The sequence below is a fragment of the Aquarana catesbeiana genome, linkage group LG03 (assembly GCF_042186555.1).
Source record: "Aquarana catesbeiana isolate 2022-GZ linkage group LG03, ASM4218655v1, whole genome shotgun sequence".
In the NCBI taxonomy this organism is placed as follows: Eukaryota; Metazoa; Chordata; class Amphibia; order Anura; family Ranidae; genus Aquarana; species Aquarana catesbeiana.
Genome location: NC_133326.1, coordinates 246095559 through 246111164, shown reverse-complemented (window position 1 = coordinate 246111164; position 15606 = coordinate 246095559).

Here is a 15606-nt window from a genome sequence, read left to right as displayed (position 1 = left end):
TGGAAGATTTACCCCCCTTCATGATCAGGCCATTTTTTTTAGATAAATAGATAATATATTAAGAGGGGCGACTAAAAACACCATAAAACAAATGTAATGTGTAACATTCGGCTGCTGCTCCTTTAACAGTGATACACTGTTATGCCCCGTACACGCGGTCGGATTTTCCGATGGAAAATGTGTGATAGGACCTTGTTGTCGGAAATTCTGACCGTGTGTAGGCTCCATCACACATTTTCCATCGGATTTTCTGACACACAAAGTTTGAGAGCAGGATATAAAATTTTCTGACAACAAAATCCGTTGTCGGAAATTCCGGTCGTGTGTACACAAATCCGACGGACAAAGTGCCACGCATGCTCAGAATAAAGAGATGAAAGCTATTGGCCACTGCCCCGTTTATAGTCCCGACGTACGTGTTTTACGTCACCGCGTTTAGAACGATTGGATTCTCCAGCAACTTTGTGTGACCGTGTGTATGCAAGACAAGTTTGAGCCAACGTCCGTCGGAAAAAATCCTAGGATTTCGTTGTCGGAATGTCCGAACAAAGTCCGACCGTGTGTACGGGCCATTACTATGAACTAGAAAATAAAAAAAGGGCGCTACCTTCAAATTGCAACAAAATTCAGCGAAACATAAGTGCACATGAATCAATACAATATATCATATACAAAAGTCCATGTAGATAAAATGAGTCCATACAAAGAAAAAAAACAACAAAAATATAAATATATGTCCAAAATCAGTGTCTAATCACCGTGTTCCTAAAAAATAAAATGTGTAAAGGTGCTCCAATCTTCATTAAAGGTACTTCACCCAAAGTGCAACAACCCAGATAGCAAGCAATTATGTTACAAGTTTGAAAATGACTTGCAAAGCTATTGCTAGACTTGTCAAACTTCACAAGTTTGTTGCACAATTGCAGCAATTCCGCACTACATGACTCCAGATCAACTTTCTTTGCAAACATTCTGCAAGTCTGTTGCAAGTTCTGGTTTAGTTACAGTATGTTGTGCTATAGTCATCCCATCACAGGGGTCACTGTGGCTGAATTTTTATGCTGTAGACTAGCAGAGCTCTTGCTTTAGACTCACAACTGCAACTTTGTTCTTGCTAGAGCCTTGCCACACAAATTTGCTACAAATTGGAAAAGTGTCAACTAGAACTTGTGCTTCAAGTGCTCTGCAAGTGTACAACTTGACAGTGAAAATGTGCAGCAAGTTAACAGGCTTAAAATTCAACACTGCCACAAATGTGTGGCAAGTTGTTTTTGCTATCTGGGAAATCAATATGTGCTCACCAGAACTCCTCGGCCACCAAGTGACCATCAGGCATGTTTCTTAGTAGGCTCCCCTTCTTACAGATACTGAACAGCTCCTCCACTAGAAATCTCCTCTTCCCCGGTTGGGGCACTGTAATAAAAAGCCACTCCAGTAACCCCTCCGTACATAACGCAACAAAATGGTGACTGATCCTTACGTTCCGGAATCTTCCCCTCACGGAACAAGGTGAACCAACCAATAGAGTTTTGCTACCGTCAGAAAATGACGGTTCAGGCAGGGGTGTAACTACCACCATAGCGACCCATGCGGGCGCTATGGGGCCCGCAACCGAGTGGGGCCCAGTGAGGATAAGAGCACCGCGGGCACAGTCTCCCAGCCAGGGGAAGAGAGAGGAAAGGAAGAGGCGAGCTGTCCGTATCAGCAGAGAGCTGAATTGCCCGATGTAAGAGCTTTCATTAGAACTTCCAGTGTTCCCGGGGCTCATGTCACATAGCTCCACCTTTTGGCCCGGTGCCTTTGATAGACAGAACGCCGAATCCAATGCAGGACATGCGACGTCATCAAAGGCGTCGGGCCAAGAGATGGGGCTATGTGACGATGAGCCCCGGGAAGACAGGAAATTCAAATGAAAGCTAATACAGCGGGCAATCCCACTCTCTGCTGATCCGGGTGGCTTGCCTCTTCCTCTGCATAGGTGGGGCTGTATGGGGCACAGGCAGACCAGGCTGTATTGGGCACAGGTCACGCTGTATGGGGCACAGGTCATGCTGTATTGGGCACAGGTCACGCTGTATGGGGCACAGGTCACGCTGCATTGGGCACAGGTCACGCTGTAAGTGGCACAGGTCACGCTGCATTGACACTAGGGCAGCTGGGGGGGGGGGCTGTTTGCAGGGGGGCCCTATACAACATTTTGCTATGGGGCCCTGCTATTTCTAGTTACGCCCCTGGGTTCAGGTGCACATTTTTATTTGAAATTGCGGCTAAACTGGACTGAGAAACGCACAGGACTCTTTTTAACCACTTCACCTACAGTAGAGTTACCCCCCTTCATGATCAGGCCATTTTTTGAGATACGGCACTGCATTACTTTGGCAATTGCACGTCGTGCGATGCTGTACCAAAATAAAATGTAGATCCTTTTTTTCCCACAAATAGAGCTTTCTTTTGGTGGTATTTGATCACCTCTGCGTTTTTTTATTTTTTTGCGCTATAAACAAAAAAAAAAAAAGAAGACCAACGATTTTGAAAAAAGAAAACAATATTTTATAAAACATATCCAATAAAAAAAAAATAGAAAAAATCTAATTTCTTCATAAATTTAGGCCAATACAGTGTCTTGAAAAAGTATTCATACCTCTTGAAATTTTCCACATTTTGTCATGTTACAACCAAAAACATAAATGTATTTCATTGGGATTTTATGTGACAGACCAACACAAAGTGGCACATAATTGTGAGGTGGAAGCAAAATTAAAAATTTTACAAATAAATATCTGAAAAGTCTGCATGTGTACCCCCCTCTCTCTTTCCCTTCTCCTCTCCTCACACACACCTTCTCACCCATCTGAGAAACTTCCACCATGTCCTGGATAGAATAAGTCAACACCCTGGTGGATAGCACCATGTGCACGGACTGCGCCATCTACGCCTTGGCTCCTCCGCACGAAGTGTGGGATGCCTACCCCGGAGGGGGCTTCGGTTGTATCACGTCACAAGAATTGGCCCCTCTCATTGCCAAAGATTGAAGTCAATTATTTATCAATGGCCTAATGCTTGGATGGGTGAAATGCAGCGTGCTCAGGGACCTTTGGTTTGACGACTCACAACTGTGCCTAGACGCATGGACAAAAAGCTCAGACAGAGGAACAACATTCAACATTCACAAAGTCCGATCCAATCAAGCGATCTTCTTCCTGAAAGGAGGGATTGGTGTTCATGACGGACAGTTGAACTAAAAATGTTATGCTACCATGAAGTTCCTGAGGGGCGTAAGGTATTGATGCTGCTGCCTCTCCAGTTGCCTGTTCCAGCTGCCAACATTGGACCAACTACCTGATTCGTCACCCACCAACCCCCCCTCCTTTACTTTTTTTTTTTTTTTTGCTGCCTAAAAACACCAGAATGAAGGGAATTTTTTCCAAGAAAATGTTATATCTGATTTAAGAATAAAAAAAAAATATGCTCTACAAATATCTGAAAAGTGTGGTGTGCATTTGTATTCAGCCCTCATTACCCTGATACCACTAACTAAAATCTAGTGGAACCAATTACCTTCAGAATTCATCAAATTATTAAATAAAGTCCACCTGTGTGTAATTTAATCTCAGTATAAATATAGCTGTTCTGTGAAGCCCTCAGAGATTTGTTAGAGAACTTTAGTGAACAAACAGCATCATGAAGGCCAAGGAACACACCAGACAGGTCAGGAATAAAGTTGTGGAGAAATTTAAAGCAGGGTTAGGTTATAAAAAAAAATATCCCAAGCTTTAAACATCTCACGGAATACTGTTCAATCCATCATCCGAAAATGAAAAGAGTATGGCTAAACTACAAATCTACCAAGACATGGCCATCCACCTAAACTGACAGGCCGGGCAAGGAGAGCATTATTCAGAGAAGCAGCCAAGAGGCCCATGGTAACTCTGGAGGAGCTACAGAGATCCACAGCTCAGGTGGGAGATTCCATAGGACAACTATTAGTCGTGCACTCCACAAATCTGATCTTTATGGAAGAGTGGCAAGAAGAAAGCCATTGTTGAAAGAAAGCCATAAGAAGACCCATTTGCAGTTTGCGAGAAGCCATGTGGGGGACACAGCAAACATGTGGAAGAAGGTGCTCTGGTTAGATGAGACCAAAATTGATTTTTTTGGCCTAAAAGCAAAACGCTTGTGAGGATGCAGGGAATACAGGGCAATCTTTTTTTTTTTTTTTTAATCACAGAGGATTTTATTAAGCCACATTGAGACAGAAGAAGAACATAGCAAATAATATCATCTTACATCAGAGATACATTTGTACATGTAGACAAGTCCCGAGCCTCTTCAGGCCTCATGGTAACCTCCAGAGTTAGGGACAGCTGACATCCTTCTGAGTAGAGTGGGTTACAAGGCATGGTGGGTGCAATGTAAGGTAGATTAGTGGGCGCCAGACACTTGAATGCAAAGAGATTTATTTTCTCTTAAACAGAACTGTGGGACAGAGGGTTAGGGCCAGGACACCCTTTAGTAGTTGCAATGTTAATTAGCAGACTCCAAGACTTCTATAAGTAAACAGCCATGCAGGGAAAGGCACCCAGCCGGACACCACGTCTGCATGTGTAGAAACGCAGTCTCCTATGGCAACAATATTGAACAGAGTTTCTAACAAAAGTTGTAATGAACTCTTTCACTTCTTCAACAATCTCCTTTTTAGATCTTCCCTTAACTGAGCTCCCAGTCTATCACTCACTTAGACACGCTGATCCACTGCCACTGGATCTCCTGAGCTCTTCCAATCTTCTCACTGAGTATCTTCCTCAAGCGTCAACCCCACGTCCTAATCTTTCCTTGCAATTGCAATGCCCTTGTCTTATCTAGGGTCACCAGATACCCGGTCACCTAGCGACAGAAGAGAGAATTGCAGCAATTCCAGAATTAGGGTGAAATCAATTGACCTCCTAGCAATTGGCCAAGGCGACTATCACTTGGCAGATAAATTTAAGAGCAACCCTGCCTAAACATCAGGGTGCTACATACAATATGAGAATACAAAAGAAAATATATAATAAAAGTCACTGAATGCAGAAAAACTTCCAAATATTCAGGGTAGTGCATAAGGTCATAAAAGTGCTGAAACAAACAAGTCAGTGGCATTAAAGCTATATCAAAAAGGATCTTGAGGAGAACAAACAATAAACAATATTTATGTATGTAAGTAAACATACACACACACACATATATAAATGCCTGTATACACATACACATAAAAAAGAAACAGAAATAAAACCTAAACAGAAAAAGTTCCGGTCCCGAGCTGACATCATGTCCATTATCTGCGCTCCCCCATTTAGGATTTAATGAACAGGCCTAACTCAAGTGGGAATTTGAACAAAGACATTTCAGATACCCCCTAAACGATATATAACAGACTATAGGATGAACCAGTTTTGTCCTATATCTGCAACAATCCGTCCAATATCAATTGGGAGGGAGCAAGTCCTGGAGTTTCAAGCCAGGATTGCCAAATGGAGTAAAATTTACAGTGTGCTCGTCTATGTTGGTATGTTAGTTTTTCACACATTAGAAGGGAATTAACCTGATCGATCCATTGCTTAACTGTAGGAGCATGAGGGGACAACAACAACCTAGTCATCTGTTTTCTAGCTATATATAATAACCTGATGATTGTGATATGAAGTGGAGCAGGGTACATCTCTTCATTAATTGCCCCCAAAATACAAACCAATGGATCCATTGGTACTTTTAGTGTTAATACATTAGAAATAGTATCTATGACCCCCTTCCAATATCTATGAAGTTTTGGGCATCTCCACAACAAATGAATCAGATCACCTTCCTGTCTCTCACATTTAGGGCATAAGGGAGACTCTCTTTGACCTTACCGGAATAACTGAAGTGGCGTACGATAAGATCTGTGCAAAATAAACAGTTGTGATAATTTATGAGAGGGGGATACTGATCTCAAGGGTATAGACTGTAAACAAAAAAACCCAGGTGTCGCCACCAATATTGCCTATGTCTTGCTCCCATTTACTTCTGAGGTCAGTGTTGAGTATACTCTGGAAATCATACCCTTTCTGTCCCTGGCCTGCATCACCTCTTCAAACAAAGCATGCTCCTCCAACACCAGAGAAGAACAAACAGGCCTGAGTCCATAAAGCATGCCGCAGCTAAAGATATTGATAAAATTTTGTTCTAGGTAAGGCAAACACTTCCTGTAATTTCATAAAGGACTTTAATACATTTTGGTGGTAAATTTGAGAGATATACTTAATACCCGCATCCCCCCAAGACTGAAAGCCTTCTAGTGTAAGGAGCTCTTTATAGGAAGGGTTTTGCCATAGAGGAGTCTCTCTAAGAAAGCCCAGGATACCAATATTTTTCTTGGTCAAGTACCATACTTTCCTCATCAGCGTGAAAGTTGGGCTGTCCTGCGGTATATTAGAAAGTTCCCTTTCCAAAAGAGTCAGAGGCAATGACTCCAAAGAGTTTCCTAACAGGAGTTTACTTATGGGGTCTACAGAATCAGTGAGTCCCCACCCACCCATATGCTGAATCTGAGAGGCCAAAAAGTACAGTTTAGGAATAGGGACTGCCAATCCCGCCTGGTCTTTACCATGTTGCAGAGTGTTCAATCTGATTCTGGCTGGCTTTTCTCCCCAAATGAGATCACAGGATAGAGTATCAATACGCATAAACCAACGATGCAGTATCCATTGTGGGGTATTATGTAGGATATAGAGCAATTGAGGAGTCCACACCATTATTATTAGGTTTACTCTACCGATCACCGTAAGTACATCATGTAGTACATTTAAACTGAAATTGCTTAAGAAGGGGAAGCAAACTTAGCTATGTATATTAAGTTGGATCAACCGTAATCTGCACCCCGAGGTATCTGGAGGATGTAACTATTTTGAGACCATGAGTGGCACTCAGGGAAGATGGTAGAGGGCCATCTAGAGGGAGTAAAACAGATTTGCTCCAATTAATGGAGAAACTGGAAAGAGCACCAAAGTTAGTTATCAATATCATGGTGTTGTGCAAAGAGGCCTCTGTGTCTGCCAAATACAGTAAAGTATCATCAGCGTACATGTATACTTTATCTTCATACATGCCACGTTTAAACCTTAAAATGTTAAAGGAAACCCTAATAGTGGCAGCCAAAGGCTCTATGGCAACGGCAAACAGCAGGGGCTGTCAGGTCCCCATTGACACATAACCTAGCAATTGGAGCAGAATACAGCAATTTAACCCATTTAATAAATCCATCTCCCAATCGCGCCAATGTTTCCCACAAATAAGGCCACTCCATGCTGTTGAAAGCCTTGGCTGCATCTAGTGACAAAATTGCATGCCTTCCAGGTTTATCAACAGGTATTTGAAGATTAAGGAACAGCCGGTGAATATTTAAGCCCATAGATCTAATTGGTATAAACCCAGACCGGTCTCCATGGATACGTTTAGCAATTACCTTAGCTAAGCGGGTTGTGAGTGCTCGCACCAATAATTTCACATCAGTTGTTAATAAGGAGTTGGGCCTATATGAGTCAGGAGATAAACTATCTTTACCAGGCTTCAGTATGAGTACAATGACTGCCTCATTCATCGAGGGAGGGAGATGCCCTGTTTCTAAGGCCTCTAGAAAGACCCTACTCAATCTAGGCAGAAGGACCCCAGCATATCTTTTATAGACCTCCACTGGCAGTCCATCAGCACCTGGAGATTTGGCAGGAGCCAAAAGAGCAAGAGCTCCACTAAGCTCACCTATAGGGAGGGGGGCGTTAAGCATAGACTGATCAGAGGAGTCTAAGGAAGGAAGTGGACAATTGGATCGAAATAGATTAATATCCTCCAAAGTAGGGGAAGCTTTGGAAGAGTAAAAATCTATATAGAAATTTCTATAAGTGTGTACAATATCAGTATATGAAGTGGTAAGTTCCCCTGAGGGTCTAGTGAGGGCAAGAATGAAAGAAGAGCCCCTATTAGCTTTTGCCATCATAGCAAGAATATGGCCTGTGCCCTCCCCTTCCTCAAAGAAAGTCTGCTGTTGGAAAAAGCATTTGTTCTCAGCTTTTGTCAGTGAAACCTGTCAGGCTATATTGTGCACTGCTAACCATGCCCGTTTAGTACCGTCTGGTCGGTCCCGCCCCCAGCTCCCGTGTCATTTGGATTTGATTGACAGCAGTGGGAGCTAATGGCTTCTGCTGCTATCATTTTCCAATGAGGACCCGAGACAGCGGCTGGAGCTGCTGTGCTCGTTCCCGTCACTGGAAAGACTGGGTTCAGGTAGGTAAAAGGGGGGCTCCGGGGGGCTTCTTCACTACAGAAGGTTTTTCACCTTAATGCATATAATGCATTAAGGTGAAATAACGTGAGGGTTTACAACCCCTTTTGTTCCAGTTTTAATAGTGGATTTAAGGTCAATAAACTGTCCCCTTAAAAAGGCCTTAAGAGTATCCCAAAGTATACCTAATGAAACAGTATTCTCCTTGATGGTGAAGAAATGGGTTATTGCTTCTACGACCAGGTCAGGATTAGGAAATAGTTCAAACCAAAAAGGGCTAATTTTCCAATACACTTGTTTCGGCTTTCCCTGCATGATCAATTTAATACATAAAGGAGAATGGTCAGAGACGATTCTCAGCTCATAATCAGCAGATGAGACCACTCGAAACATCTCCTAATTAGCCAGGCCTAAGTCAATCCTAGGGAGACCTCCATGAGTTGCAGAATAGCAGGAGAATTTCTTAAGTAAAGGATTTAAAGTCCTCCACACATCCCTCAGTCACATCTCTACCAGCAGTCTGGCAAAGGGCGATGAGTTTCCAGGTGGACCCGGCAAATCGGGGGGGGGGGGGACTTATCTACAGATAGATCTAGAATGTTGTTAAAGTCGCTGACTACTAGAATGAGACACCAGGGTGACTCACCAGAAAGGAAGACATCGGTTTTAACACCTCTGTGGAGAGCAGAGAAGGGATGTACAAATTTATCAAAACACAGTGTAGGTCCTCTAGTACAGTGGTCATCAACCCTGTCCTCAGGGCCCACTAACAGGCCAGGTTTTATGTATTACCTTGGGGAGATGCAGACTAGAATACTGCAATCACTGAGCAGCAAATGATATCACTTGTGATGTATTTCAGTTATCTTGCAAACCTGGCCTGTTAGTGGGCCCTGAGGTCAGGGTTGATGACCACTGCTCTAGTACACAAAGTAGAAAAATATAGTAACCCAAAGAATCTAGAGTATGTTGTAAACATGAAAATTGGATACAATGTGGAATTAAAATACTGACTTCCCTAGCAGACAAGGAGTCACAGGAGTGAAACTGATGGCTGTAGAACTGCTGAGAAAATTGGGATTCCCCTCCCCATGGGAGAGAAATGTGTCTCCTGTAGGCAAATCACTGAGGACCCCACATTTTTAGCAACAGGTTAGACAGCCAAGCGCTTCACCCGAGTACCCAGCCCACTCACATTCCAAGAAAAAATTAAACAACATTTAGCAAATAATAGGATAAACCATAGGCATGTCAGAGCACCCATGTCCTCAAACCAATAAATCCCACATTGCAGGATAGGGTCGTGTATAGAAGCTATAAGAGGTATATCTGGGATGAAGTTCACCAAGTTAGGTATAGAAGGTAGTCTATGTCCCCGGTGAGTAAAACAATAGAAAAAGGTAAAGGTAGTTCACAGGCAAGAAGGACCAGTATCAATAAAACAGAGTGGGCCAACTGGGCCTAAATTGTCCAAAAAAGCAAATAGCAACATCCACATGGGATAACTGTGGGGATTAACATCTTAGCTAGCCATCTCCGTATGAAAAGTCTCTCAGGTACGGAGTGCAGTATAGTAAAAAGTACTGTAGCAGATCACCAGGCTCTTACTTATATCCGCCTCGTCAAAAGAGCTTCGGGCACAATCTTAAAAGGTAGTATATATCCGTAGGCAGTGGCAGCTGGTGCTCAAAATTTTTGGGGGGCGCAAACAAACTGAAAAATTCTGAAAAAAAACCATCACTTGCAACCACTGTGCCCATCAATTTCAGCCACTGTGCCAAACGCAGCCACTGTGCCCATCAAATGCAGCCACTGTGCCCATCAAATGCAGCCACTGTGCGATCAAACGCAGCCACTGTGCGATCAAACGCAGCCACTGTGCCCATCAAATGCAGCCACTGTGCCCAAATGCAGCCACTGTGCCCAAATGCAGCCACTGTGTCCATCAAACGCAGCCACTGTGCCCATCAAACGCAGCCACTGTGCAATCAAATGCTGCCACTGTACCATCAAATGCAGCCACTATGCCCATCAAATGCAGCCACTGTGTCTATCAAATGCTGCGAGTGTACCCATTGAATGCCGCCACTGTGACCCCCCCACCCGCTCTTCGTCTGACGGCGGCGAGCTGTGTCCTCTATGCGCCCCCTCCCGTCCTCTCCTCCCATCCTCTCCTCCTGATAGGCATCCAATTACAGCGCCTGTCATTTCAGCCAATCAGGTGACAGGTAACAGACCCGAGCACCTGATTGGCGGAGAGGCGGTTCAGTGTTAGGAAAGCGAATATTCATTCGCTGTTCTAACACACCTGGGTGAACTGCGAGCGCCAAGCATGGCGCTCGCAGGTCACCTTTTTTGACGTCTATTAGAGCCTATGGCTTTAATCAGGTGCTTCAAAAATACCCCCCACCGCTGTAATTCAGGTGCCCGGCGCCCGAAAAGGGGCTGGGCGCCTGAATAGGTGGTGGCAGGGGTGGCCATGGATAGATTCATGCTATGCATGAATCTATCCATTGGTCATAGAGGGTGTTAGGTACCTGGTAGTAGAGCCTGACTTGTAGGAGAAGACCTCTCATACAACGCTGGTTCAGGAGCCACTGGAGTGGGGACAGTGGTCTCCTGAGAGCAGTGGGGTAGGAGTGCCTGTTGGAGTATAGTCTTTTGAGGCAGAGATCCCTCCTGGGATGGCTGGACTGCAGGCGAGTGGAGACTGGAAGCAGCAGCAGACTTGACACACTGGAGGTGAGAGATCACAGGAGCTGAAGCTGAAGGTGCAACAGCAAATGGGAGCAGCAGGCACAAGCAGAGTCAGACAGTCCGGGTCGGCAGGTAACTGGTACAGATAATCACGGCAGGCAGAGGCAGAGTCGGTGAACAAGCAGAGGTTGGCAACGGTAGCAGATAAAGACAGCAGAATGGTCAGGCAGGCCGGGTCGGGTTGGAGCAGGTCGGATGGTCAAACAAGCCGGGTCAAATCAGGTAGCAGACAATCAGATGCAGGTTCAAACAGAATCACAGAGCTGAGACGAAGCAGCGATGTTCCCATGAAACAGGGAGACTTTTATGTGCTGAATGGCGCCAAACCGGCGCTAACGCGAACGCGCTGATGCACAGCAACAGCAGCAGTTTGATGCCGCGTCTGTACAGGGGTGCGCCGGCGCATAGGCGCATGCAAGCGCCCTGGTCTGGTGCTGGTAGATCCCTGACATTGCCCCCCCCCAAGGGGCAGCCTCCGGATGCCCAAAAGCCTTTTCTTCTCAGGATGTGTAGAAAAATAGGCGCGAACTAAACGCCTAGCTTGCACATTACTGTCCGGTTCCCACGAGTTACTTTCTGGGCCGTAGCCTTTCCACTTGATTAAGAATTGGTTTTGTCCTTGCCTTCTTCTACAATCAAGGATAGCCTCAACCTCAAATTCCTCGCTGCCATTAATAACAATAGGTTCAGGAGGTCTTGTTCCTCTAGCAGGAAAGGGATCAGGTACAGCAGGTTTAAGCAGAGATACATGGAATACCGGATGAATTTTAAACGAATCAGGTAAAGTCAGTTCATAAGACACTTCATTGATTTTCCTTCTAACTGGAAAAGATCCCATGAATCTAGGTGCCAATTTCTTAGAAGGACATGCTAATTTGATATTAACGGTAGAAAGCCATACCTGGTCGCCAATCTGTAAGTTCAGCTCCCCCCTTCTTTTCCAGTTGAAGATTCTCTTACCATCTGCCTGAGCCTTGGACACTGTTTCCTGCAACAGCCGGTTGTTGTGACTGAGGAACTCCACTGTACTTTGTACTGCTGGAACCGAAGACTCTGAAAGGAAATCAGGTAGAAAGGTTAGGTGAAAGCCATAGTTGGCGAAAAAAGGGGATTGACCAGTGGCAGAATGTTTGGCGTTATTGTAAGCAAATTCTGCTAAGGGTAGCAGAGATACCCAATCATCTTGTGTGAAAGATGTGAAACATCTGATGTACTGTTCAAGGGTCTGATTGGTCCTTTCTGTCTGACCGTTCGTTTGAGGATGATAGGCCGAGGACAGGGCCAATTCAATTTTTAGGGTTTCACACAGGGCTCTCCAAAAACGTGAGGTGAATTGAACCCCTCTATCAGAAACTATGTTTACAGGTACTCCATGAAGTCTGATGATCTCCTTGACAAATATTCGAGCAGTTTCGATGGCAGACGGGGTTCCCTTTAAAGGTAGAAAATGAGCCATTTTGGTTAAGCGGTCCACTACCACAAAGATGACTGAGCACCCTTCAGAACATGGAAGTTCCACAATAAAATCCATAGAAATCATCTTCCATGGTCTGTCAGGTACAGGTAACGGTTTTAGTAGGCCCCAAGCTCGATTCCTGGATGACTTATTCTGGATGCAGATGGGACAGGAACTGACATACTTTTCACAAAAGTCTTTCAGATTGGGCCACCAGAATGTACGCTGCACTAGTTCCAGGGTTTTGCGAACTCCAAAGTGGCCCGCCAGTGGATGATCATGGAGAAGCGTCAAAACCCTGACCTGAACATCTTCAGGAACAAAAATTTGGCTTCCTTTCCAGAACAGACCATCTCTGTTTACCAAAGAAATCCCAGTAGGCCTGGCTGACTCAGAAGATGCTTCCTTAATCTGGGAGAGTAAATCCGTTTGTAGAAGTAAGAAACTGTTTGCAGGTAAGATGGTGTCAGGAGTAGATAAGTCCTTAGGATTGTCATGCATCCGTGATAATGCATCCGGTTTAATATTTTTTGAGCCTGGACGGTAAGTGATATGGAAGGAAAAACGTGAGTAAAACAGAGCCCAGCAGGCTTGTCGAGGCTTCAGCCGTTTGGCAGATCGTAAGTATTCCAGGTTTTTATGGTCAGTGTAAATTAGTACTGGATGCATAGCCCCCTCCAACAGGTACCTCCACTCTTCCAGTGCAGTCTTCATAGCGAGAAGCTCTCGGTCACCAACGTCATAATTTCTCTCCGCAGGGGAGAGTTTAAGGGAGAAGAACCCTACGGGATGCATTACATCTTTGCTACCTTTACGTTGCAAAAGAATCGCACCTACCGCAATCTCGGAGGCATCAACCTCTAAAATAAACGGTAAAGATGGTTCAGGATGGCTGAGGATAGGTGCTGAGGTAAACAGTCTTTTAAGATTTTCGAAGGCGTCTTGGGCAAGTTGATTCCAGGAAAAACGGGTATTCTGTTTGGTTAACTGCGTAATGGGTGCAATTATGGCTGAGAACCCCCTGATGAACTTTCTGTAGAAGTTCGCAAACCCCACAAACCGCTGAATTCCCTTCTTGTCCAGGGGTACCGGCCAGTCCAGAACAGCGGAGACCTTCTGTGGGTCCATCTTGATGCCTGTTGCAGAGATTATTAACCCCAGAAATTGAATGCTCTGTTGTTTGAACTCGCATTTTTCCGCTTTTGCATAAAGTCTGTGTAAGCGGAGACGGCCCAACACCCTGCAGACATGTTCTTGATGCAATTCACGGGATTCTGAAAAAATCAAGATATCGTCCAAGTATGCGATTACAAACACATCTAAAAAGTCCCTGAGAACATCGTTAATCAGGTGTTGGAAGGTCGCAGGGGCGTTGCAGAGTCCAAAAGGCATGACTAAGTATTCATAATGCCCGAATCGGGTTCGGAACGCTGTCTTCCACTCATGCCCAGCCCGGATGCGGATCAAATTATATGCCCCTCTCAGGTCAAGTTTAGTGAAAATGACGGCAGTCCTTAATTTTTGGAAGAGTTCGGGTATCAAGGGTAGGGGATACCGATTTTTGACCGTGATTTTGTTTAGTTCACGATAGTCTATACATGGACGGAGAGACTTGTCCTTCTTAGTGACGAAAAATATTCCGGCACCCGCTGGGGAGGTAGAGTGAAGTATAAAACCTTTGGCCAGGTTCTCATCTATATATGTCTTTAGTACTTCCTGTTCTTTTTCTGATAATGGAAAAATGCGTCCGAATGGAATTTCGGATCCTGGCAGCAATTCAATGGGGCAGTCGTAGGGGCGATGAGGTGGAAGAGAGTCTGCCCCCTTCTTACTGAAGACATCAATGAATTCATGATACTGTTTAGGTAGGACCTGGCAAAGTTTCTGGTCGGTGTCCAGACAAAGTAGGGTGGATGAGGAATTCGAATCTTTCTTAAAACAGTGTTCTTGACAGTAAGAAGATGGGAATTTTACTTCTCCAGATGTCCAATGAATGTATGGATTGTGGGCCTGCAGCCAAGGAATGCCCAGGATGATGGGAAACATAGGAGAGGAGATGGCATCAAGAACCAGCAGTTCCTTGTGTTGGGAGGAAATGGAAGCAGACAGAGGCAGGGTTTCCTGAGTTACTTGTCCTGATCTGATGCGGGATCCATCAGCTAGAAATACAGCGAGTCCATGGGTCTTGGTCCGTAATGGGATGTTATGCTGGCTGGCAAAGTTAGAATCAATAAAGCAGCTGCATGCTCCGGAATCAATGATGGCATTGACCGGTAATGTCCCTTCTTGAAGCTGTAATGACAGAGGAAGGGTAATGTGGGTAGAGTTTGCAGACAAAGCAGAGAGACTGGTATACACATGAGATGGGCACTTACTTATTTTGACTGGACAGTTAAGGACATAGTGCCCAGTTCCACCGCAATAGAGGCACAGATTGAGTTGCCGGCGTCGGGCCCGTTCTTCAGGCGATAAGGCAGATCGCATCAGTCCTAATTGCATAGGTTCCGAAGAGTCAGGTGTGGCATTAACTGGATTCAAACTAGGTGAGGGTAGGTAGCGTGTTGCAGGAACTGGTGCTCTGGGTGTCATCCAAATCGGGCGGGATTGTAGAGCAGAGCGTTCAGATCGACGTTCCCGGATACGTCGGTCAATTTGAATGGTCAAGGTAATCAAAGCCTCAAGAGTATTTGGTACACCCACTCGGGCAAGTTCGTCTTTTAGTCCTTCAGATAGACCCAAGCGGAACTGATGACGCAGGGCCGCATCATTCCACTGAGTGTCCGCGCTCCAACGCCTGAAGTCCGTGATATAGTCCTCCGCAGGTCTGCGGCCTTGCTGGAGTGCGAACAGAGCTGATTCAGCTGTGGCAGTCTGTTGAGGGTCTTCGTATAATTGTGCCATGGCTTCAAAGAAAGAAGATAAAGACTGGGTTAGGGGCCCTCAAGTAGTCGATGAGCCCAGGTCTGAGGTTCCCCTTGTAGAAGGGAGATCACGAACCCCACCTTGGTGGCTTCCAGTGAGAAAGTTCGGGGGCTGTAGTGCGAAGAAGAGCTGGCAGGCGTTGCGAAAGGCCCGGAACTTGGCCCGGTCTCCAGAGAAT